We start from the raw sequence: 26,317 nt of genomic DNA on the forward strand, positions 1-26,317 counted from the left end.
TTCGATACTTTCCCATTGTGAATTCTTGGCTTCTTGTGCAAGGCAGTTATGAATTTTGATGAATCGTATCCGTATTCCATGCCCTTTCACAGGAGCTATTTATTTTTATTTCATTCAATTCATAAGCATTGAGTGGGATCATTCCCAAATCAGTCTTTTTTCTCTAACAAAGTTGGAGTTCTATTTCCTTTCAATCTTGTAAAAGAATTCTTTGGAGCAACATTTTGTCTACAAATAGCTAGAGAATTTGAATTTAAATCTTTGAGGAGAAGGAGCCTCCCGTTACAGAGATCTTCATTAGCAACATAGGGTTCTTGTATTTATTTTTTTATGCAAAATTTTCAAGGAATTAAGGGACTTCCTTTATGGTACAGATTTGTTTATATGCAATTCTGTGAATTGTAAGGAAACATGGTGGGTGGTTTACTAGTGAGAAAAATGTGCGATTTTTTTTTCTTCAAAACTATGACTAAATCACAATTTTAAACGTTGTCGATTTAATCAAAGATATTTTCAAAAAAACACAAGTTTTTGAAAAAAACATTTGATTTTTCAAAAAATCAGGATTAATTGTGATTTAATCAACATTTAAAAAAAAATCACAGATTATTTTTATTAACATTTTTTAAGTGTTATTTTGTTATTCAATAAATGAAAAACAATTAATTTTTATATATTTTTTTAAAAAAATATTTTATTTTTTAGTTTATCCGATGTTTTCCCAACTTTTTCAGAAGCTTTCTCTTGCCGAACTATTCCTGAACCCCGACTTTGTCACCATGTAGATCTCTCTTTGAGACTTTTAACCTTTTTTTCCCTTAGTTCTTGGATGGTCATCTCGGCCTCTCTATTAGGGAAAATCGTTTTTTTTTTTCTCTAGAAATAAAACAAAATAAATGGGTGGTGACTCTCAGTAATCAATTCATCTCCCTAGTAGGTATTTCGTATGGGAACTCGACTGTAACTCTTAGACTTGTAGCATCACTACTAACAAACACTCTACACCAAACGTACCAAAAAAATATTGCAGCATTGAAGGTAACTTTGACATGAAGACAGTTGCCTCTTTTTTTTTATTATTATTAGGAAAGCAAAGATTAGTGGTTAGTAATTAGCAGATGAAGGCGGGTTTTGAAATTTGGTTGTGGTATCAATACTCACAGACTTTAATCATAGTATAAATTTTGACATATTTTCACAAAATATATCGGAATATTTTTATTTCTACAAGTTCCGACACGAAATTTAATCGACAATTTATTTTTTTATTATATATATTTCGATGAAAATCACTATTCATTTCGCAAAATGTTTTGATGATTAATGAATTTCAACCGAAATATTCTTTTTGGAACAAAGTATAATTGCTTTTACAAAGAAATTGTAAATTACATGTTGTATTTACTAATAAAATATTGCACATAACATTCATCCACTGATATAAATGAATTATGATTAGTTAATTATCTTATCTATTTCATCTTATTTTAATGTATTCTATGAGTATTAGTACATCTATTTAAATACACAATCAATCATGTTTTAATTAGTTGGATACATTAGCAACTTATTCAAAAAATAAGAATAACACATGAACGCAAATTAATAATTTCTTCAATGAAATATTTTACATATTAAGTTGTATGTAATTAACACAACTTATTATTTTTATTTCCATGTCGTAAAATGTTATTCTTCAATTTCACACTCCATTTGATTTGTCTTGATAACTTAATGGGTGTGATTTAATGTCTAGTTTATCATTTCCTACTGGGTCAATGAATGTTTCTTCAATCTTTATATCATTTCCAAAAAATTTATTAATTTTCACATTAATCAAAATATTTTCATTTTCGGACAAAACAAAATAAATAGACACCAAAATTGAAATTTAATACCTTGGCTTTAACTAACTTGGCAAAACTTCACCTTGTGAAATGTAGAAAATGTGTCTAGAAGAATATGAAGTACAAAAGATTGCTCAAGTCATTGAGAAATTGGGAGAGGTAGGGAGGGGTTCAATGACACAAGTACTTACAATCTCTTTTTTGAAAAGAAAATAAAAATAAATATAAATATAAATAAAAAAAACAGGTTTAGATGAACATCCATTTATGAACATTTTGTTTGAAGTTTTCTTTTCAAATGTAGATACCCATGTACACAAAAGGTTCTCAAAGCTGTGGCTTATTGGATGATGATGAAGGGCATGTGATATGTACATACACACAGAAAGAGAAAGAGAGAGAGATAGAGAGAGAGAGAGAGAGAGACCTTGGGCCTGTGTACAGGATTGTACAATAGGAAAAGTGACGACCCACTGGGTCGCATTTGACTTTTTTTTTTGGGGGGGGGGGGGGTGGGGGGGGGACTAAGAAGCTGCGGCACTAGACTTGCAGATGGGGCACCAATTCTTTAGCTGCAGCCACTGACGGATACAATCCACATGGTACCGATGATCACACCCCAACTTCCCCACCTCTTCTCCCTCGACAAAATCTTCCTGCAAGACATACAAGATATGAGATGTGCTTGGATCCATGGCTCGGAGCACATAATCAAAATGCAACATTGAGGTCTACCCAACCAAAAAAAACATTCGAGATAAAAAAAGAAAAAAGAAAAAGAGGATTAGTCCCATTTATATGGAGGATACAAAAGTGGCAAAGAAAATATCACTACTTTAAAGTCCTCAATTTTTAGTTACTTTTCTGAGTTCCCTTGGAAGTTGAAGAAGATTCAGCTAAATAGCATCCTATCATTAAGGATTTATCAAATGATGCAGGGGTTTCTTGGCCAAAAGTGTGTTTTGCAGACATTTTTTGTATATTGGAAATACTTTCCCAGCTGACCCAAAATCTTTGGGATAAGGCTTTAAGGATAAGTACCGAAAGCACTCTCCCCTTCATTTTCTTTCTTCCTTTTCCTCCCTTTGTATTTTTGTCACATATTAATAAAAAAGTTCATAAAAAATGGGGGAAAAATGCGAAGGGGCTGTACCCAATATTGAATTTTTTTTTTTTTTTGCGTGAGATTGGAACATAGGCAGTGTTAGCGGTTAGCTGGTGAACATGGGTTTTGAACACAGGCTCATGGTACCATAGTAACTAAGTTCGGATTCAGTTGGGTTTATTTAGATAAATCCAGGAAAGTTTTGAAAAAAATTCTAGGGATCACACAAATGAAGTTTTTGGACCCTCCCCATAAACACAACAAAAAAAAATCGTCATCTTCAACTCCCTAAAAACCCTATCTTGTTCTTGAGATTTGAATGTTGTATGTAGAAGATAGAATCTTGAGGTTGAATGGTTAAAATTTTACCCTAGACATTGAGGATGATGGGATTTTAGGAAAAAATCAAGGTTGTAAAAAAGACCAATAAAACTTCAAAGGAAAAAAAAAGTTGTTCTAGTGGATGAAGAGAGAGATGGAGTTTGGAGGGTTTCACAAAAAAACAACAGCAGTTGAAACCCTTATAAGTGGGGGAATAAATGATTTGGCAATTAATCAATAAATTGGCAATTAAATTGGCTGGTCTCTGATTCGCAAATTTTTCCGAATTTTGTTACAGTGCATGGTACCAACACCCATTAATTATACTAAGCAAGCTGAAACCTTCAATCCACCAATGGGTATTAAGCTAAACAACTAATCATGTGTATTCCATGATCCTAAACATCCAATCAACCGTACTCTCAATGCTCGGTAAAAATCATGAATGACCCGTGTAAATTTTCCGACTCACAATCTTAAATTTCCTGAGGCATAAAGGGAAAAGCATCTAAACTCTCATAGTTTACTGGAAAAACGGAAACTGGAAAGAAAATTAAGATAAAAATCCTAGCCATGAAGATGAGTATTAAGCTACCTTCCTTTCGAGAGAGTTCGTAAGAGAAAAAACATACCTGACAAACACTGCATTTGACGTCATCATCCCCACAAGCCACAATCCCCATGTCTGGAGGTGAAGGCACATAGGAACTCCTCTTAAGGCAGTTTGACAATTCTTCTTCTGTAAGGGCCGTGCTCACAGTACCCATCCTCTCCCCTAGAGCTAACAATTCCTGTCACAACATTGAACTTAGGCGTGAAGGAGGGTGATTGTATCTTGAGGTAATATAATTTATCTAATAACAACAAATTGTTGCTTTCAAACCCTTTTGAGATTAATTGGTAGACACATTATAGTTTGAAATGTCAAAAATGAAGAGAGCTGCTATTGGCACCCCAACTTTTGCTAATTACACCCTAATTAAAAATATAGAAAATAAGTGAATGGCTTAGAATAAGTAAAAGTTGGGGTGCCAATAGAAGCTCTCATATTTTCTTTTTGCTGGATTTCTATTTTTTGGTTTTAGGATTTTATATGAGCCTAATCATAATTTTAAACAACTATTGAAATTGTTTGAAGTGAACCAGTGTAATAATGTTTTGTAATGTTGAGATTAGAATTTGAGCCAAACCATTGTAATGTTTGAAGATGTGTTTTAATCTTTAATTGGGGTGTGAGTAATAATTTAATAAAATGGGGTGTAAGAAGTAAAACTTGGGGTGTCAATAGAGCTACTACGAGTCATTCGGTTATGTTACTACAAAGGAACGAATACAGACCTCATATGACATGTTATCAATATCGAGTCTCATATCCCTATGCTGATCATGGAAACTAAGACCACCAAAGAACATATTTGTCTCTAGAGCCAAAAATTGCTGCATGAGATAAAAAAAAGAAGAAAAGAGTTCAGGAAATGAGCATTAAAGCAGATCGGTCAAACATAAAGATCAACAACCTCATATGTGAGTTCCTCGTCTTGTTCGATCCTCTCTAGTGCCAGCAATACCTACACAACGCAAGAGAATGTTTCACTTTGAACTGCAAACAGATTCAATATGAAACAAAGAACAATATGAGATGCAAACAGATTCAATAGAGTGACACCTCAGCAATCCCGTCCATGTTAAAGCGTCGTAAGCCATCTCGGTCAATTGAGAGACCGTTAAACGGTCGGGCGCTGCCATCTTCTGAATGAATAAACTGTCGGTCGCGTACATTCTCATTTCTACTACCCATTCTTCGAGAGGAGTTCTGATGAATTGTGGCAAGTTCTGTCTGTGATGAACCAGATTGAGTGGACCCGCTGGTTGATAATTCAGTTTGAGGCAGTTGTGAAACAACAACAACGGGCTCAGACAGTGATGTACCGTTGCCATTCCATGTTCGGAATGCCTAGTCCTTGTTTCCCCGTTAACTGTCCTCCGAGTTCTAACTGACGTAATTCCATCCCTACTTGGAGGCCAATACCGAGTCCTTCTTGAGGCTGGTTGAGATGAAGATGGACGTTCAGAAAGAGATGGGCTCGGGCTTGAGAGCGAACTCCTCTGACCACCTAAATTTTCTCCACTCAATGACCCAGTCAGAGTCTTCCCTACTCTTTTTACCGTTTCTACCCTTCTGCTATGACTTGAATCCGAAGATGAACAACGTGAAGGTAGGACATCAGATAAGGATGCACACCCAAGGTTTTTGAGACCATATTGGCTTGTATTAGAACCCTGAGCTTGGGAGGCAGGTCTTGAAGCTGGGGTAGTGTTTTTAGGTGTAAAAGAACGTCGGGTGGAGGAACCCGGAGAAGTATCTTGACTGACAAGTGTAGACCGTTTATGAAATTGCTTCTGAGTTCCTCTATTTTCCTCTAAGGTACCAACGGAAAGGTCCTTGAGAACTCCAGATTCTGCATCTTTGAGTATGGGAGGGTCTGTCTGAATCCTTGAAGTTGAAGGGCTGGATTCCAATACTTCATTTTGCACTTTCACATTGTTGGTCTCACGAGATACTGTTTTTTTATGAGAAGATGAGCTTTGGTATTCCCCTAGAGGCTTTTTAAGGTTGGTCACATTAGAGTATGTTTTAGACGAACTTCCGACTATTGCCTTGCCAGTTTTAGAACGGAAGGAAGGATTTGAATACTTGACTCTGCCGGAACTACCAACTTCGTTGCTCTTCATGGAGTTCAGCCTTGTGCTGCAGCCCAATCGGTTACAATATTGAATGCTTCGATCCTCACGGTTCGGTGCATCTCTAAAAGTAAGGCCTGACCCTCTTTTAGAAACGCCAAGCCCACCAACTGCTCTCTTGCCGGTGAACTTGTCCATGTAAGAAATGGGTATCTTCTTTAGTTCTACAGAAAGAATATAAGAAATTGAAATACCAATGTCAAGGTGATGACTATCATTGAGAAGGCTAATATTCAAAGGAATAATAAAAACAAGGATCCCATGGACCACCGAACGGCATGAACACCGTGATATTTTTTAAAATGAACAATAATGCAAGGAATAAATAGGATTTTCATACAAATCAACAATTAACTGTAAAGCAGAAAGAAAGTAAGGACGAGATGGACAATCAGACCCTTATTAATTTTGAGAGTGAATGCCAACATGAAAACCTTCCAATAATCAAGCAGATAAAAGGTACAAACTAAAATTAATTTCCATTCTTGTGCAATATCATATACTCATTTAAAATTGTAAGAGAGGTAAAGTGCTTCACCAGTCTAATCTGATCGGTGAGTCATCATCAAATAAGCTACAGCTTTCAAAACCTTTTGTGTACATGGGTATTGGCTCTACATTTGAAAAAAACTTCAAACAAAAATGTTCATAAATGGATGTTCTTCTAAACATGTCTCAACTTTTCTTTTCAAAATTCAGATTGTACGTACTTGTGTCAATGAACCACCCCGCCCACCCACACCACACCACACACAAAAAAAAAAAAAAAAACGAAGAGCGATGACCTAACAAGTTTTCAGATTATGTTCAAGGAGAGCAATATGAATCATGATTACTCAACATCAACTCTACTGAAACTCTAGTCAAGCCTCTTGAGAGTGGGAACTAACATGAAGGTCAGCATGAAACCCTGAGTTCTTGTTGACATGGTTCTAGAGGAGGCAGACATGACATGTCAGCAAGTTCAGCAAAATAATCCAAATTCCCCAGAGTTGTTTCTCAATCATATTTCTAAAACATTCTAAGCTTTCTAAAACTATAGTCTGATGTTATCCAGGATATTCTTTTTACTATTCTAATAATTTTTCCCCAAAAAACTTTTGAAAATCCTGCCTTCCATAGAACTCCATATCACCTTAGGAATTATAATTCTTGACTGCTGGCATGTGTTTAACATGTGAATATGATACGGACCTCCATCTTCACTAAAAATATCTTAACTCCTTGTGAACATCTCATTATCACAAAAACACACATTATCAACCACAAATTCAAATAATTTTTCTTTTTACTATTCAAATAAGCTTTCTAAAACTATAGTCTGATGTTATCCAGGATATTCTTTTTACTATTCTAATAATTTTTCCCCAAAAAACTTTTGAAAATCCTGCCTTCCAGAATTCCATATCACCATAGGAATTATAAATTCTTGACTGCTGGCATGTGTTTAACATGTGAATACGATACGGACGTCCATCTTCACTAAAAATATCTTAACTCCTTGTGAACATCTTGTTATCACAAAAACACACATTATCAACCACAAATTCAAGTGATTAGGAGATTGATCCGATGCCTCCCCTGCTATCTCAATTTTAAGTCCACTTCATCAACCCCTTGAACGAAGACAAAGTATTGGCCTTCAGTTAATTTATGACATGCTCATGTGCAAGGTAAATGGGGTATCAGTTAATCATCCTTTCCTTCAATGTCATGTTGCTATTGATGCTTTATCTTTGAGCAATTCAGGATTGCTTGGATCTTGCCTCGGTCGATTATGGACCTCGTTAACGGTTGGCAAACTGTGGCTTTTTTGTCAAGGGGCCATATTCTATGGAGGCTTATTCCTTTTGCTATGCTCTTGGGTTTTTTTTTTAATTTTTTTATAGACAGAATGAAAATTACAACAAAGGGAAGGTTGAGGAGACCCCCCAAAAGCAAGAAGAACAAAAACAACGAGAAGAAAACTAGGGAGCTACAATGTTACAAACATTCTCCCACTAGACCAAAAACTCCTCAAAAAACACCGATTTGAACTCATTGAATACCTTGCACCAAAAAAACAAGAGCCCAAGAACCGAAACAATCAATTCTTGAGTAGACCGAATCATTCCTTCAAAAATTCTCGCGTTTCTTTCTTTCCAAACGCTCCAACTAATCGCAAATAGGACTAAACTCCAAATCAACTTCTTGGAATGGCGGAAGCCCAAACCCAACTAAAGCCATTTATATAAGACTTCTCTAACCGGATGAGGTGAGCAACAAACCACTCTGAACAAAGAGAGAAAGTGACCCCGCACCTCCTTTACAACCCCCTAATGAATAAGCAAATGATTAGTTGATTCTTCCCTATTCATGCACATACAACAAACATTTGGACCACAAATACCCATCTTCCTCAACAGATCTATCATTTGAATCATTTCCCAAACTACTGACCAAACAAAAAAGCCAACTTGGATGGCACCTTGGGCCCCACACAGCCACATTGGGAAAAGTAGGGTCTCCACTCCTAGAAAGATCTGAATAAAAATCACTCACTGCAAACAAACTTTTACTACTGGGCTTCCAGATTCTCATATCTTTCTTGCTTGAACCTCCTAACTCTCTATCCAGAATACCCAACAACTCCGTAATCTCTGACACTTCCCAATCATTTAACAATCTCCTAAGATCCAAGTCCCACCCCAATGACCTGAGATCCGAGACCCAGAAGTTAGCAATAGGAAGGTTCTTTTTCCTGGAGATTGCGAAAAGCACATCTAACTATAAGAATGAGATAATTTGAGATTGTCCAATGATTGGCCATAACATGATAATCCTCTGAGTCCAAATGGAATATTTTACTCAAAAAAACACAATAAGCTATGATGTCGAGTGTAAGGTCGACACATCAAAAGGGGTAAACTACGTGCACTTTAAATCTTATTTATAATCATCAATTGCTTATCACAAATATTGGGGGTTGGTAACATAGGGATATTAGGACATCATAGCAACTAAGAAACGGATAAGATTTCGCCAGTATAAGTCAATCAAACCAAAAACACGGGCCTATCATTACACACTACATTAAAAATAAAAATAAAATCGTTTCCGTTGCAACAATAAAAATCATCAATCACTAGTTGGAGGAGGGATATTGACTACAAGCTAATATTACTAATAACTGGAGACTCTCATCTGGAGTGTCAAGTAACAGAATTGTATTGATGAAACTAAAAGAAAAGTTTTACATGGCAACAATAAGACCAGCTATGCTTTGTGGAGCGAAACATGAGTTATCAAACAACAATATTTACGTACATCAAGTAAAAAAAGAGAAGTATGTGAGATAGGAAAGGCTATCAAAGCCAAAACCATTGAGCATCTCCAAAGAATATTAGGAATGGCCTTAAGAAGCAGTTTTTCGAAAAAAGGAAAGTTGGTTCATTGGTTTAGGCATGAAAAATTGAAGAGTATTGACATCATTAGAGAGGAGTGGTTCAACCCAACTTGAAGGCTCTAAAAAGTTTAAAAGGTCAGAAGGAAGGCTAGCAACAAAGTAGATTGAGGTAGTAAGAAAAGATTTGAATGTGCATGCCTTAACAAAAGATGTGGTTTTAGATAGAATTGAATTGGGAAATATAGAGCATGTTGCCAATCCCAAATAGTTGGAAAAAAAAAGGCATTTTGATGATGATTTTACTCCACAAGGTAAGATTCTCATAAGAATGCTTCCATCTTTTTTGGTTTTTGAGTGGTAAAATGAAGAATATTTGATATGCAAAGAAGTGAAGTGAATATACAATATAGACGGATGAGGAGCCCCTCGAAAGCTATACAAAAGGAAAATTATCCGTTATCAAGAACAACAGAATTCCATGTAACAAAATCATAAAAAAAAGTTTCATAACCATTATTAAAAAAAAAAGCAAGATTATAATAGATAAACAAGGATATTGGAAAACATAATATTCAATATGAATAAACAAGTAAAATTCCATTGTCACGGGCACAAACACTGAATAACACCTATTAGATAATGATTCAAGAAATCATTAACATCACAATCAAATTCATAAAAGCATCAATTAGACAATAACAGAAAAATGATCATCATCAAAACAAAGACTATTAAACAAATACATGGTGGCCAACGCCCACTGGATAACATGACATCAAATATTTCTTCGTATCATAATATATTCAATAAATATGTATCTTTTTTCGAAGGGTTCTATACCATATATTGAAAAAATTCAGCCCATAATACCAAACAATATTTATCGATATATATATGTGGAGATACCCATACATGAGGAGGTCATGGGTTCAATCCTGTTTGATAAAGGGTTCATCTTCCCCACTTTGACTCCTCTTACAGTCCATCCTGAATCATGTTTTCTACCTTGGTGATCAAGGTGGGGTTTTTCCTCAACTACCCACAAAAGAATTAACAAAATTGAATTGGGTTTTGTTTGTTTGATTGATTGTTTAATTAAAACAAACACAACCCACATGAATTCAATAAAATAGAAAGAAAAAAAGGAACAAAAACTAGATGGAGAAGAAGAAAACCTTTTGCCTCAAATCACCCACAAAGAAGAGAACCCAAAATTCTTCTACCTTGCCATCATCCCCATGAAGAAAAAGTTAAAGAAAAACTAGAGAAAGATATTCAGAGAGAGATTGAGAGATAGAGAGAGACCCAGATACCATAAAAGCTGAATTTGCTTTATTTAGGACAAAGGGTTTGCTTGATTAAACAAACTTTTCGCTTTTTCTAACTAAAAAAGGGACTTATTTTCCTGGATTTCAGGCACCAAACGAGCTCAATTTTTCACAGAAATTCACCATTAATCTAAAAAAACAACCCATATTTCTGAATCCAGTGAAACTTATATAATAATTTTGTCATACCTTTTATTTATATTTTTCTTTAGCTGGAAACCTGGAAGAAGAGAATTTCCAAGGTTGAGAAGATGAGATGGCGTGCCTGTGAGGAGAGAGAGAGAGAGAGGACTCCTCGGATCTTACGGCCACGTTTTCTCTCTCTCTCTCTCTACATTAATACGGAAGTCGCCTGGTCTAACTAGCAGCCCAAGCTTTCTTTGTAATTTTTTTTATTATAAATTGTTTGGGAGAGAGTTTTTGATGTTGACCTTTTTCCCATGTGAAGCAGTAACCATGCTTGAAAAAATGCCACGTAGCATATATTTTTTTGGGGCCCATCTCACCTAACCAGAAAAATCATCAATGTATAGTGCTGATTCAAATATATTTTCATTAATGACTTTAATTAGTCAATTTTAGATTTCTTTTAAGCTATTGAAAACCATTTGATAGAAATCATTAATTATGGTACCTTTGATTCACACAACGTGTCCCACGTGGCATTGAATGGATCCATGGGCCCACAAAATGGAAAAAATACATAATAGGGTATTAAAGTTACCTATATTTTATTTAAAAATCAAAATTAATGATTTTATTTGTTATATGAATGTTAAGTTTCTCGCGAATTTATGCATTGTTCTCTTAATTTTATTATTTTTAGTAATCGTTATGTTCGATGTCTCAATCAATATATGTTCAACTGGATAAGTCGTACTCCTCCATTCAATCTTATTTAAATTTGTATTTTTCATTATTTTAAATCTTTTTATATATTTTTTATTATCCCGAACCTTTATTTTTATATTTTTCTTGGTAGGGGTTGTGGGGTAAGGAAGAGGAAGGAGAAGGAAGTACTCCAGACTTGACCTGTCAACTCAATTCTTCATTTTGATCTTTGAACCTCAACATTCATAGTTCTTTATATATTTATTGTATAGTAGTCACTATGTGAAAAATGGGATAAATTTGACGTCAAGATTCATTGAATTCTGTAGAATTTAACATTATTTATAATATATATGAATTAAAATTTTATACAATCTAATTTTATTATTTAATATATTATTTTTACTTTTATAATTTAAAATATTAACTAAAAATTTAAATTTTGGAAAGCTAAGAACTAATTAACATGTTTGTAAGATAGAGATAATAAAAACACATATGAATATGAACTTTTAATAAAACAAAAGCGAATCTCTAGAAGAGAAAAATAAATAAAAATAAGTGGAGGAATAGAACTAGCCAAGCCGGCCGATTCTTTGGGTCATTTTACATTTTTTTTTTTTTGTTTTTGTTTTTGTTTTTTATATTGATCCATCTCAAACATCTTTATTAATTGATATTTAATATTATTGCTTAAATTCAGCATCTGATGCCCTAAACACTAGATGGTGGAATCAATGTATTTTATCAAATTAAAAATTAAAGTTAGGAGAGATAAAAATATTCACTTAACATTAAAATTAAGCAAATTCCACTAGTAAAAAACCACATATATTGCCAATTCATAATAATTATTTATTGTAATTGCATAATTTATGGACAACTTTGTAATAATATTTTAAGTAATACAAATCCACCTATATGTATGTCTGTGCTTTCACCTCCCTTAAAAAATAATTATATTTCTATTTTTATTTTTATTTAAATATAAAATATTAATAATAAATTTATGTTATTTAAATAGAATTATTAATTTTAGTGATAAAAAAGTTATGTATTACTCTTGGAAGTTGTATTCCACAAACTATCAAAATACCATTGGTGATTTAAAACCACAAGATTCGAGTAAATTTTTTTTTTTTTTTCAATTAAAAAAATGTTAAAAAACAATGGTTAGAGATTACCAATTAGTCAAATTTAGTAATTATAAGATCTGATTTTGGCGAGTAGAGACTTTATTTTGTATTCAGAGGGCATCAAGATTGATGCCCATACCATCTTATCGTGCACACGACAAATCTTGATTGGGAATGGGGAATTTTTGGTCATAAATTTCTTAAAATATTAATTTTAATATTTATCTTATTATTATAGTGAGAGAAGTGGGGGGGGGAAGCAGTGTCCGATGCCAAAATTTAGATTCTAAAAAGGCCCCCACCTTAACATTTAAACTTGATATAATGAAAGGTCATTTTGGTAAAAAATCAAGAAAATTGCAATCACATCAAACATCACACTTCCTAAAAATCATCTGAGTTATTTTTTAAAATTACAAAAATATTCTTTTTATTTTGTAATTTTGAAAATCACCTGTAATTAATATTTTAAATTACAAATAAGCCATTCAGATGCATGTGCATTTCCACATGCCACCTTCTAGTTATCATAAGGGTAATTATGAAAGCATTCCATGAATTATTAAAGGCAACCCCCATCATAGCCAATTATTTTTTTTGTCTTATATGGGTTAAAAGTTTTGCGATGAACTGATTTTTGGTGAGGATGATCACCAATCTCTATGGTATAGAGATCATCCTTACCAAAAATCAATCCACTCCAAAATTTCTAACTCCATCAAAAATGATTTATAAAAAATGGATGATTCACGATTCTTAAACTTTCTTTGATTGGGTTAGAAGTTTGGAATAAGCTGATTTTTTATGAGGATGATTTCCTCATCACAGACATCTCATCCTCACCAAAAATCAATTCATTCTAAAACTTTTAACCCATATAAGACAATAATTCAAGTATGGCGTGGGTGGCCTTATTAATTCATAGGGTGCTTTTATAATTATCTTTATCATAATGAAAAAAAGTGAGTATTGTTGGCACGAATCCACGTTTAATAACTGCTTTAAATTATAAAAATATCACTATTTAAAAGGATTTATTATAATAATATAAAACAAAATAAAATAATAAAAAGAAAAAAAAATCTTTGATAAATAACAAAATATGCATTAAAAAGAACAATCCTGAAGGAGTGATCTCATATCGCATTTCTTGATGTGAAAGTAGATAGGAACCCATGATTTTGAGAAATCTTTATTGGACCAACATGTACATAGCAAGTGTCCCTTCCCTGATTTGCTTTTAAAAATCATTGTCACAAAATTATCTGAAGAAAAAAAAATTCATCAAATATCGATCCAACTGATTAATCAACTATTTGTCTAACCTCAAAATTTTATCATTTTTCAGCCTTTAAATCTCAAGAAAAAGATAAGATTTCCAGGGAGGTTCAAGATAGGGTTGGGGGAGGGGGATGGACACGTGTACTGCAGAAATGAACAAGGAGCATCCTATTAAAATACTCCTTGACACACTTTATACTTTCCCTTCCAAGGTAGAATAAACTATGATGTAAGATGTCTCTGCGTGAATGACACTTGTAAGACAGAGAGGTGAGCTCATATCTCCCACTTGTTCTACTCTTTGTTTGTTTGTTTGTAAACAACATTTATTGGAGATAAGGTTGTTGACAGGGACTATAGAACAAAAATGCATCGACCAATCAACCAATCAATTTGATTTTAAGCCAATATAGAATTAGAGTAATGATCCCATACTGCTACCACTATCTCATTGTGAGCTTCTATTGGTTAAAGGATCATAACAAGCTTGCAAGAAGCCCAAGGCACACCTTCACCTAATTTGACAATATAAGGAGTTTTTGACCGAACTCTTTGAATATAAAGTCCATTATGATTTTCCTCCAAACTTCTTGAAATATTGATTGATGTAGAGTTTGAAAATATTAGATTATTAATTTAAATCAAATTTTATATGATTGATATAATTTTGAAATAGACCTCTCTTTTTATATATAAAGAGAGAGAGAGAGAGAGAGAGAGAGAGATGATCATCATATGACGATGGAAATACATTCTAATTGGATTGTCACGTACTCACATAATATTCAATTTAGATAGATTGGGTAAATTACCATTTTGTGAGTTGGATATGACAAAATTTCGATTCCGACAAACTGTTCATTTAAATTTCCAAATATGAAGTGCGAGTTGTAAAATTTTCAAATGATGATGTTGCAGGTTTAAAGTGACTATCTCGTTGATTTATATGGTGGTGGCCTTACTAAAAGTAGCGAACCTACGAGATAGTCACTTGAAACCTACAAGATTATTATCACTTGAAAATTTTGCGATCTCTCAGATATTATTTTGGGAATTAAAATGAATAATGAGCAAGAATCAGAATTTCATCAAAAGTTTATCACGTTTCAATTTTTCTTTTTTCTAAATTATTTAACAACATTAAACGTTGCAAAATTGAAAAAAGTACATAGGCCAAAGGACCATATAGAGCCAAGACCGAGGTCTGCATTGGGTTGTATGAACGATCACATTGACCCAAATGACACCTTACCTCTAAGATTCATGATTTGGATTAGGTTAATTTAAAAAAAAAATGTTTTTTTATTTTATTGCAATTATATTTACACCCACAAATATGATCTGACACCTCATGGATTGAGGTGTCATTTGGGCCAATGTGACAATCCACATGACCTAAACGAGACCTCGAGTCTAAACTCTAGAGAGTCTTTCGATGGTTCCTGTAATATTTTTCATGAATATACACGTGCACACATAAACTTGAAATGATGATCGTCAACATCTCTCATGATATCAAACTAGAGAAAATAAAGTCGAAATGATGACTTTTATAGGAGTCTTAAAGCTTGGCCTATAAGTTAACAAAGGAAAAAAAAAAGTATTTGAGTTATTATATAATATAATACTTTTATAGACACTATTATATTCAAATATTCCTTTTCCGTATTAGTTCATTAATATAAAATAATATTATTAGAGACATCCAACCAACATAAAAGAGAATATTCATGTTTTCCCACTATTTCATTCTTATTTTAAGTAGGAGATATTCCCACTCACTCATAGAGCCAAAGTGGGATTAAAAATTTATCCAAACAAAGGAAAAGTGCTTTTGAAAGTATAATTAAAGGCTTTGAGGGCATTGGAATGAGATCATTAAATATTGAATTTTGTAAAGATGGTGTAGTGCAAAGGAATATGTTGTGGAAATGGTGAAAAGTAGTTAGATGGATAAGTAGACATGAGGTCTATTGGAGTGGGTGTAGATATTAGGTCAAATATATTGGATTTTATTAGCTTGAGATACAAGGAACCCAAATCAAGAACTCCTTGTGAACTAGATGGAACCATTTGCGTCCTAGTGACATGGATCACGAAGGTCGTACGATCACCAAGAATAATTATGAATGCACTTGTTTTTTGGTATGGTGCACAGTTGACGTGACAAGGGCACAGAATCGCAAATCTATGATTCTATGCCTTTTCCACGTCAACCATGTACAAAAAATCACATGCATTCATCACGACTCGATCAACAAACAAACAACGTGGGTCAACTTTGAACGATGTTGGGGCAAGTCAAAGTCAAGTGACCTAATCGCGCGAGAGCTTGAGAAGTGGTTGAATTGGGAGAATAATAATGACTTACCACTAATGCATCTCAATTGGTTTGGCTACTCTCGTAGTTGTTGTCTCTCTATAGTGTAATATTTAACATTCAAAAAATGGTCTTGTTTTACCTGTGCTTCTTTTTTAGGGGAGTTGCCCTAATTTGATCTGTACGAGTTGCACGTACACCCCTACATCCTATTACATATTCCTCGACGACTTGAAGATATCTTTGAAGAATGGCGCACATTTTTTATTGGTTGTCTTGTATTTCTCAAATGCCATTTATTTAAAGAGCTGCTATTGGCACTCCGAACTTTTACTTATCACACTCCTATTTCTTAAATTATTTATCACAACCCAATTAAAAATTAAAACACTCTTCAAACATTACAAAAGGTTCCACTCAAATTATAATCTCAGCATTACATAACATTATAAGGCTTGTATAAAATCATAACCCAAAAAATAGAGATCTAGCAAAAAAAAAAAAAATAAAGGCATACGAGAAAGAGAGCTTCTATTGGCACCCCCAACTTTTACTTAGTCTCAATCATTCACTTATTTGCTTAATTTTTAATTGAGGTGTAATAGGTAAAAGTTGGGGTGCCAATAGCTGTCTTTATTTAATAGTTGGTATGCTTCACGTACATGAAAGGGAAAATGACCACATAGTATGTTTATTTAAAAAAAAAAATCTGAAATCCCTGAATCAAGATGAGTTGACTCAAGGACTCTACCGAGTTGGCTAATCAATTATTTGTATAGAACCAAGAATTGTCTATACATCGAATTGCCTCAATTTTATCAAGTCGAATAGACTCGGCTAATTTTCAAGCTCTCTGATTTTCATTATCGATTTAGGGTCATTCAAGGAAATAATAATGAAATTTCAAGTAAATCAAATAAAAAACGAATGTATTTTTAGTGGAAATTACATGGATTTATTGGGAGGAAATTATACGTTTAAAGGTATATATTTTGAGTATTTTACAAATTATTAAGTTACTCGGTCAATTTTAGTCTTATTCCGAATAGATACATTTAGGTACAATTTACATATTTTAGGGTATTTTACCATATATTTTTAACTTTCTTTAAAACAAAATCCTTGGAAGGAAAACGCTCGGGAAAGTGGGCCTTAAATGATCCAAATTTCTCAATGGAAGACGTTTTAGTCAATATTTCTTAAAATGTGACCTTTGCCATCATTTTCCCTATATATATATGGGCTGGTTTAGATGAATCCTAATTGGATGATTATAAATGAGTTTCATTAAATTTCACATTAGTTTTGGGTAATAAAAATGTTTTATCCAATAAAAGGTAGATTTTTAAAAGGGCTTCTTCAACTTCAACTGAAAAATATGGCTTTTTTTCCATGGTATAGTTTTAGCCCATTTGATTAAGTCCAACTTCAACAAAGTGGGTTTATAATTAATGCACTGTAAGTAATGGTATATTTTAGATAAAAATATTAGGAAATCCATTAAAAATTAACCAATTAGTTTTTTTGTTTTTATATAGTAAACTTTTGTTTACTTCTATTTATCTTACAAAGTTATTATTCGGAAATCGGAATAAATTGGGCATAAAAATGCAACATCAAGACGTGGTTCGAATAATGACAACCATTACTCAAGAAAATGATGCATCACATAGAGATTAAATGTTTTTATTAACCAATCAAAGTAGACTAGGGGATTTACATTCCAACATTTTACGTAGACGGCTTAATTGCGAGTAATTTTGGTTTGGTAGAAAGATATAGATGTCTTGAAAGCCCATAAGCTATGCAATTTTAATGGTTTAATCTATCTAATTTTGATCTTTTATTAATAAATTACATTCAAATTAGGTAGAAAATCAGTCTTTTTTTCTTGTATTTTTAGAACTTTCAACCAACAATAAAACAAACGGAGCACAATTTTGCAAAGTAAAGCAATACTCAAAGAAGAGATGAAAAACTTACTCAATATCCTTTATGGAATAGTTGACTCAGCTCCTTTCGATTAATAAAACCTTCCACCTAATTATAAGAGTCGTGATAATTTGATGCCCCCCCTCTTACATATGTCTCCATGCGCTCCCATCACAGAACTGTAGATCATTTGCCTCGGAATACACAAGAAAATATTTATGATTATGCATATCTTGAGGCAAATGATCTTCGGTTCTATGAGGGGGGGGGGGGGGGTCAGAAAATCATTATTCTAAGGGAAAATTATTTAAATAATCCTCTCGGAGGGACTTCTTTCTAAATAGTCTCTAAGTTTTCAACGGTTGATTGGCAAGACATTCAGTAATATTTTTTCTTTTTAAATGATCCTTGGACCTCATCTCCCACTTTTCTCACGATTGAATGTCCTAACCGTTCGAACTCATCGTTTTCATCAAAAAATTGATTTTTGACACCTCAATCGAGTTTTGGAGACTCCATTCCATCAGAAGGGATTTAAGAAAAAAGAAGAAGTCATTTTCAAGAATTTTTTCAAATATTTTGAAGATGTATGTAAAAAACTAAAGTTTTTTCAATTTTTCTTTTCTTAGTTTTTAGATGAAAATCGATAAATAATGATTCTTTTGGGTTGAAATCATTTAAACAAGTCATTATCTCAAGTTTTTAGTCGATCTTTCCATGCATTTTATAGTCATAAAAACTTGAAAATTGAAAATGGATGGATTTTACTAGTGTTGAGTTCACCACTTTTTATTTTAAAAAACGGTGAACTCGATAGTAATTAAAAATGTGAACTTGACACTAACTAAAAAAACGTCGAGTTTGACAGTGAAAATGTATGTAAAAAATTAAAGTTTTTTCAATTTTTCTTTTCTTAGTTTTTAGATGAAAATCGATAAATAATGATTCTTTTGGGTTGAAATCATTTAAGCAAGTCATTGTCTCAAGTTTTTAGTCGATTTTTCCATGCATTTTATAGTCATAAAAACTTGAAAATTGAAAATGGATGGATTTTACCATAGTTGAGTTCACCACTTTTTATTTAAAAAAACGGTGAACTTTATAGTAATTAAAAATGTGAACTCAACAATAACTTAAAAAACGTCGAGTTCGACAGTGAGAATTATGAACTCAACAGAACGAGAGTCCATTAAGAAAGAAAAAGTTTACTAAATGTCCTGTCAAGCTAACACGCCAAATTTAGGGACTATTTAGAAACAAACCCTTCCGCGAGGGTCCTTTTAAGTAATTTTTCCTCATTCTAATTATGTTCAACAAAACAGAGTACCCATTGGACCAAGTCTGCCCAATATATTTATATTTACACCTAAATTTTAAGGCCCATTTAATAATCTAGGTAAAGCTATTACAAACTTGAACTTTCCTCCATTTATCTAGCTAGGCATGGCTCGCCAAACCCATGTGCATCATTAAAAGTAGAAAATCTCAATAGAAAATACGTCCAAAGTACGGATATGAGAAGTATGTGATTTTAAACTTTGGGAGGGAGTACTTGAACACCACCTTTAACTAATTGCACCCATCACTTAAGCACTCCATAGCTATGATTGCTCTTGTAAAAAGGAGCTCCACTCATCTACGCTGAGTGGTATCAAGTCAATGGACCCAAATGTTTATGATTTGATAGACTCAAATGCTTAACCAAATTCTCAACGGTCATGTTTGAATAAAAGTTGGGTGGAAAAAAATTAAAAAAAAGCATTCGAAGAAGATGGGAATTTAAAAAAAGATTTGAATTTGTCGTTGGAGTACTCCATATCAAATGAAGCTTTTACTTAAATCTGAGTAAAAAATTTAAGTTGTGACAAGAGATGTTTTAAGATATTAAATTAATGATAAAAAAAAAAAGACAAGAAAATTTTAATCTGATTAACAATACATGTCCGAGGAGCTATTTCTCTAAAAAGTCATGGTAATCTGACACCCCCCCCTCTGAGATGTGCCCCCCATCACAGGATCGTAGATCTTTTATCTCGGGATACACAAAAAAAAGATTTATGATTTTGTATATCTCGAGACAAATAATCTTCGGGATGGGGGCTTAGGTCAAGGGAGGCGTAAGAAAATCATTATTCTTCTCTTAAAAACATCTCTCAACAAATGATAAGTTTGCAAACACGCTTCAACTAATTATGCTTCCAATGCATCTGCTTCTACGCAGAAGCCCATTGCAAAACCAAACAAACCCTACGCAGCCACTTCTTCACAACTTCACAAGATCATCAATAAGGACAATCAAGTAAAACCAACACATTCATCTCCAACTACCAACAGTAATAAATAACCCATAAAAGAGTGAGACTCCAAGTCTTTTTCATCAAAATAAATCAAACAAAGACACAAGAACTTATTTTCTTCCTCATTAAATATAAAATAAAAAAAAAGAGGGGGAGAAAACTCAAAACCCCTTTCTTCTTCCATCCAAACAGACATATCTATATATTTATTTACATACATAACATATAGATATATGAAAGTAAAATCATGACCGTCCATCAAAGGATGATGATGGAAAAAGGATGTACACTTTTAAGAGACTTTTTTTTTTTCAACGGTTGTGATCTTATTTGTATTGGTATTATAGGGAAGGGAAGCCTAATATATGTGTTAGGCACGTTTTACTGAAGAAGATCTGTGGTGGGACCAAACAAAAACTCTCCAAAATGGTCGTTGCTTGCGTTTAGTTGGAGTGTGGGCCATCATCTCAGACTCTGATCTCCTCAACATCTCCCACATCACTTGCACGTCTTCATATCCACACGTTTGTACATCATTATGAAGCTTCAATAGTCCCCCACCTGATTCAAACACAAAAAAACAAATAAATACAAATAATCACTTTGGTGGAACCATCCCAACCGTTTAATTTATTAACAATTAACATTATTTTATAAATTATTGCATCAAAACATTATTTTAAATAGGATTTTTATATTACCACTCCAATATGATATGTACACTCTCTCTTAAATATATATATTTTTTAAATATTAAAAAATTCAAGAAAATTTTGGGGATAATATATACAAAAATGATGTTTGGACTTTCGATATATACAAAAAATTTGTATGAAAATATAAATAATAAAAAAATCGTAGAATTCTTCAATTTAGGGGTTAGTCAATTAATTCTGTGAAGTAATCAACCATTCCTCAATTAATCATGAAATATGATAATATATTTACCCTTCAACTCTAAAATTTTAATTTTTTCAACATTCAAACATCCAGAAGAATATATAATTTAGAAAGAAGTTAAGATGATAGGATTTGGTTAGAAATCCAAAAAATATATTTTGGATCAAATTTTGACGATTTTTTATAAAAAAAAAAAAATTGAATTTATTAGAACTAACTTGAATTGAATCCCCCATTAGGGGCGAGGCAGATTTACAGTGATGGCACTTGTCCCCACAAGAATTTTCAAAGTTTGTAGATTAATGAGTTATTGAGACAGATATCAGTGACGGATAAAAAAATCCGTTACTATTACTGTTGCAATTTTTTTTCACTCTAAATCCGCTACTATTGTTAGTTTTTTCTTTCTTCTTGTATTATGGCTGGTTATTTTAACCGATTAGTTTATTTTAATAAAATTAATTTTTTTTTTTTATAAAAAAATCACAAGTTAGAAAATAAAGGTATCTCTAAACATTTACCAATTTTAAAAATTAGAAAATTTTTAATAAATGATGTGGCTATGTATCAAACACACAAATAATAATAATATAACCATATTAAAAATAATTATTAACTTATATAACAGGATAGGATGATGTGTAATAATTATATTATAAAGTTTGGAGGTGTATTATTAAAATAATGGTGTGATATTATCAAATTTCATTAAATATTTGATTCAAATCAAATGGATCCAAGACGACGCAGCTCTCCATGATGATTGTGTTACCTAACAAAAAAAAAAAAAAAAAAAGTAATGGACTCATATCTTAAATTTATTCATGTACACGTGTCACATATGCGTGACGTGTGTCCCACTAAAACAAATTTATGAGGATCATTTATTATTATATCAGTCAATTTTTATGATTGATATTGCCAGGTCGTTTTTAGATATTTGCAGAACTATGATGAAATACCACTCAAAAATATGGATTCAACATTAAAATTCAAATCCATTTTAGTTTAAGAATAGTGAATTAAAATAAAAATATAAAAAAACGAAATTAAAAAATACAGAAATTTTATAATATTTTTTTGTACGAAAATATAAAGTATCTATCATCCCTCTTCAGCCAAAAATGAAAATAAACTAAAAAAATTCGGAAAATTTATATTTTTTAGTATGAAAATATAATCAATTAGTTCTCAAGTGAAAAATCAGAAAATTAAAATAACAAAGAAAAAAAAGGGGAAAAAAAAGAACTAATTCCTGCTGACATGCGCCGGGAGATCATGATGGAAAATCCGATCCGAACCGATCTGAATTCTCAAATCACTGATCAACAACCAGATAGAGTGAAAAAATCTCAGATCGAAGTAAAATTCACTATTTTGCGCCATGTACAGCTACATGCGCACGTTAGCGTCTTCAACAGAGTAGAAACTCGGTAACTCAGCACAAAGTCGAGAAAAAAAATATATAACTCACCGTTCTTCCGAGCTTTAACTCGAGCAGCAACAGAAATCCAAACTCTCCTCATAGGAAATATCATCTTTTGCCACCAATCCATCAATCTTCCCCCAACTCTAGCCCTAATTCTAACCCTTTTCCTCCGAATCAACCCGAGTCGGATAGCCAAGAATCGAATCCCTGCCAGACTTGATTCTCTTATTTCTGCTCCAACTATCTATCCATCAATCCAACCTTCAAATAAACACGTCTCCCCGACACAATCAAACACGTTTCTAGATTCTCGCGCCACTCCTCTCTCTCTCTCTCTCTCTCTCTCGTCTTTCTCTCTCTCTCGTTTTTCTCTCTCTTGATCTTCTTCTTCTCTCTCTCTCTCTCTGTTTCTCTGTTGTTTCTCTTTCTGTTCTGGATTTTGGAGATTTTGGTCCACCGGTTCAGCCTACTATAGTGGAAATTTTAGAGTGAGTGGTGGACCGTCACGTGCCGGGTGGTGGGGACAGTTTGTGAAATAATCGAACCACCAAACAACATGTGCTCTCTCTACACCTCAACCTATATACTTCGTGTCGTCCTTACTTTTTTCAAGGACGACGTCGCTTTACTTTTTTTTCCTGACACGCGTTCATTTCTTACTGGATAATTTTTATTTTTTCCAAGTTTTGACTTTTATTCAACACGTGTCGTATTTTTATCAGAGAATCTCTCCGATTGTTTACAATTATTTTGGGATTGATAGTATAGTGGACTGTTTCAGAACATTAAATGACTTGCTACCTCTTTGTCACATAATCTGGACCAATCAACTAATGAGTCTTCGTTGTAGTTCTGTTAGTCTCCAGCTTAGCAACATATTAACATTTCTAACTAACTTTTTGAGTTTTTAGTTACCGCCGCGTAATGGGCCTCCCTTGGAACTACCGCCTCTTGATTTTAAAATGCGTGTCGGTGTCAAATATTCTTGTTCGGTTACTACCGACGCTGATTTGTCTACGTAGTCTCGACACGTGGTGGAAATTTGAAAACAAATGGTCTACGAATAAAAATAATGAAAATGAATAAATCATGGCATCCGCTGGCTTCAACCCTTTAGATATTCATAATATGTACATATTGTGCATCTCGAGAATCATGGTGTGCCAGAAAAAAAATATATATATAGTGCATGACCTTGAGTTATTTTTTGAGTCGTGTTAGAGTGACCTCAAGTTGGAACCTCATATCGTACTTCTTGAGGTGAGAGTGGATAGGAATCATAGATACTTTTTTTTACTCGTATCTCGATGAAAAATATCTATGATTCCCATACACTTTGACGTCAAGAAGTGCAATATGAGGTTCTAGTCTGAAGTCACTTCAGCATTATTCTTATGGAGGATATTTCTCACTAGGTACCAAAGGAGGACACGTGACACCTAGGGATTTGAGTCAAGTACAGAGATACAAGGGTAAGCTCGGTGACTCGGTTACAAATCAACCATGGGTTTGGGTCTCGGTTGGAGAAAAGCAGGGAATAAATTAAAATAGATTAAATCATCCCTCATTCGGATCATCCATTTGTAATATCAACACATATTCCGAGGTAGACACGTGGAATCATTTGAAGATGGTTCTTTTCCTTTTTAATGTAATAACTCATTTAGGTAAGGGTAATCTAGTCCATTGTATTTTAGTAAGGGTTATAACTCTTTTAAGACTTTTCTATAAATAGGCCTCGAGGCCATGAAAAAGGGAGAGGGAGGTAGAGACAAAAAGGATGGAAAGAGACCATGTAACTGCGAGTTTGATAGTAGAAAGACTCCTCGAGCCTGTGGACGTAAGCACGATTGTCGAACTACGTAAAACATCTGTCTTCTATTTCCTTTTTTTTATGTTTTTATTATCATTTTACAAATAAAATGTGAAAATCATGATGGAGGATGATTTATCCCAAAATCGACCTCCACAATTCTTATTTTCTAGTCTATTAAATTCGAGTCAGATTAAGACCTAACAATATCTGATCTATGTCCTTATGGTATATAATTAAATTTATGATTTTACAATAAAACAACTAGAATATATTATAGAATAGATCAATTAGATTGAAGATAATTTCTTATTTTGATGAAAAATATTATCAAACATTTTAAAATATTTATTACTATATATTTTCATAAAATTCGAAAATCAATATGAACAACTTAGAATCACTTAACCAAATGAGGTAAAATGAGAGTTTAAGAGCAATCTAGATAGAGTAATGTTGGAGTGACTTCATAAGACATCACGTTCAACATTGAGTTGATGTAGGTATGTGCACTCAAGCATAGGTGTTTTCCACATGCTTCTCAAGGAAAGGTATCTATGGATTTGTAAACACCTCTACGTTAGCTCAATGTGGAACACAGTGTCTCAGGAAGTCACTTTAGCATTTTCAATCTAGATATGACCTGTCTCTTTGTGACTAGTAGGTTAGGCTTACTCAATCCCTAATTGCATTATGTGGATACAAGACTTAAATTACAAACCATGGAGATATATTGTTGATTTTACTTAAGACAATATAACATTTCGAGGAAAATAATAAGATTTACAAATTGATTTCACTAAGAATCAATTTTCATGTAGGATTGTCAATGGATTGGGTCTAGATTAGATTGAGGTCGATTTGGTATATTGGATTGATGTCGAAACTCATCTGATAAGTATCTAATCGAACTCATATCAGATCAAAATTTTAATCGAATCTCAATACTTCGACGCAAATCCAATCCAATAAAAATTGGTTCTGGCCCACATTGCACAGAACCCCATTTTAATAAATAAAATTTATATATTTAAATAAAGTGTATATTATGGTTATATATATTTTTTTATAGAAAGAATATTCAAGTCCTTACTAGACCAGGACATGCTTAATCTAAAACAATCCTACTATTTATAAGGCATCTCATAATGTTGTAGATTCATCAAGAGTTACTATTTTTGTATGGTCAAAAATTACATGGTCTAAATATTTGTTCTCACTGAATTTGCCATCAAAACTTGCTCAAGGAAATGTACTTTGAAATTCAAATCAAGCAAAACAAGATTTTATAGTCGCTCGACTTCACCTGTACCTTCACTCGTCGTTCTATTCCTATTTGAATTGAATCCTTAATAGAATCCAAATCCTCTGATCCAAACGAATCGGATTTTGGGTTTGATCCTATCCATTGGCAGTCCAATTTTCATGGTGGTTGACATGCTTAGTTATGATATATGGCACCCCATGCACACAATAATATTAGACGTGTGGATTAGTCAATGATACATTATATGATGCAGCCGAAGTAGTCTTTCTCGGGGTGATAAAATGAGAAATTGATTCTAGAAAGAAGAGATGGTACGAAAAAAAAAGAAACACTGTCGTTTGCACACGTGTTGGGATTCAAAATCGGATTTCAAGATGTGGGCC

General features: G+C 33.1%; 1 long non-coding RNA gene and 1 pseudogene across 2 annotated transcripts; both read right to left on the bottom strand.

Moving 5' to 3' along the window:
* Positions 1–2,352: 2,352 nt before the first annotated feature.
* Positions 2,353–11,077, bottom strand: LOC147392944 (uncharacterized; annotated as a pseudogene). Its single transcript, XR_015181995.1, has 6 exons — positions 10,918–11,077; positions 4,940–6,179; positions 4,791–4,841; positions 4,612–4,710; positions 3,906–4,064; positions 2,353–2,503 (listed from the first exon to the last, which is right to left on the bottom strand). The product of XR_015181995.1 is annotated as an uncharacterized LOC147392944 (transcript).
* A 9,547-nt stretch (positions 11,078–20,624) lies between these two features.
* LOC147392945 (uncharacterized) lies at positions 20,625–23,420 on the bottom strand. Its single transcript, XR_015182377.1, has 2 exons — positions 22,900–23,420; positions 20,625–21,086 (listed from the first exon to the last, which is right to left on the bottom strand). It is a non-coding gene; the product is annotated as an uncharacterized LOC147392945 (long non-coding RNA).
* Between the last annotated feature and the right edge of the window lie 2,897 nt (positions 23,421–26,317).

This window comes from Akebia trifoliata, chromosome 10 (genome assembly GCF_017979445.1).
Source record: "Akebia trifoliata isolate Shusen 1 chromosome 10, ASM1797944v1, whole genome shotgun sequence".
Taxonomy (NCBI): domain Eukaryota; kingdom Viridiplantae; phylum Streptophyta; class Magnoliopsida; order Ranunculales; family Lardizabalaceae; genus Akebia; species Akebia trifoliata.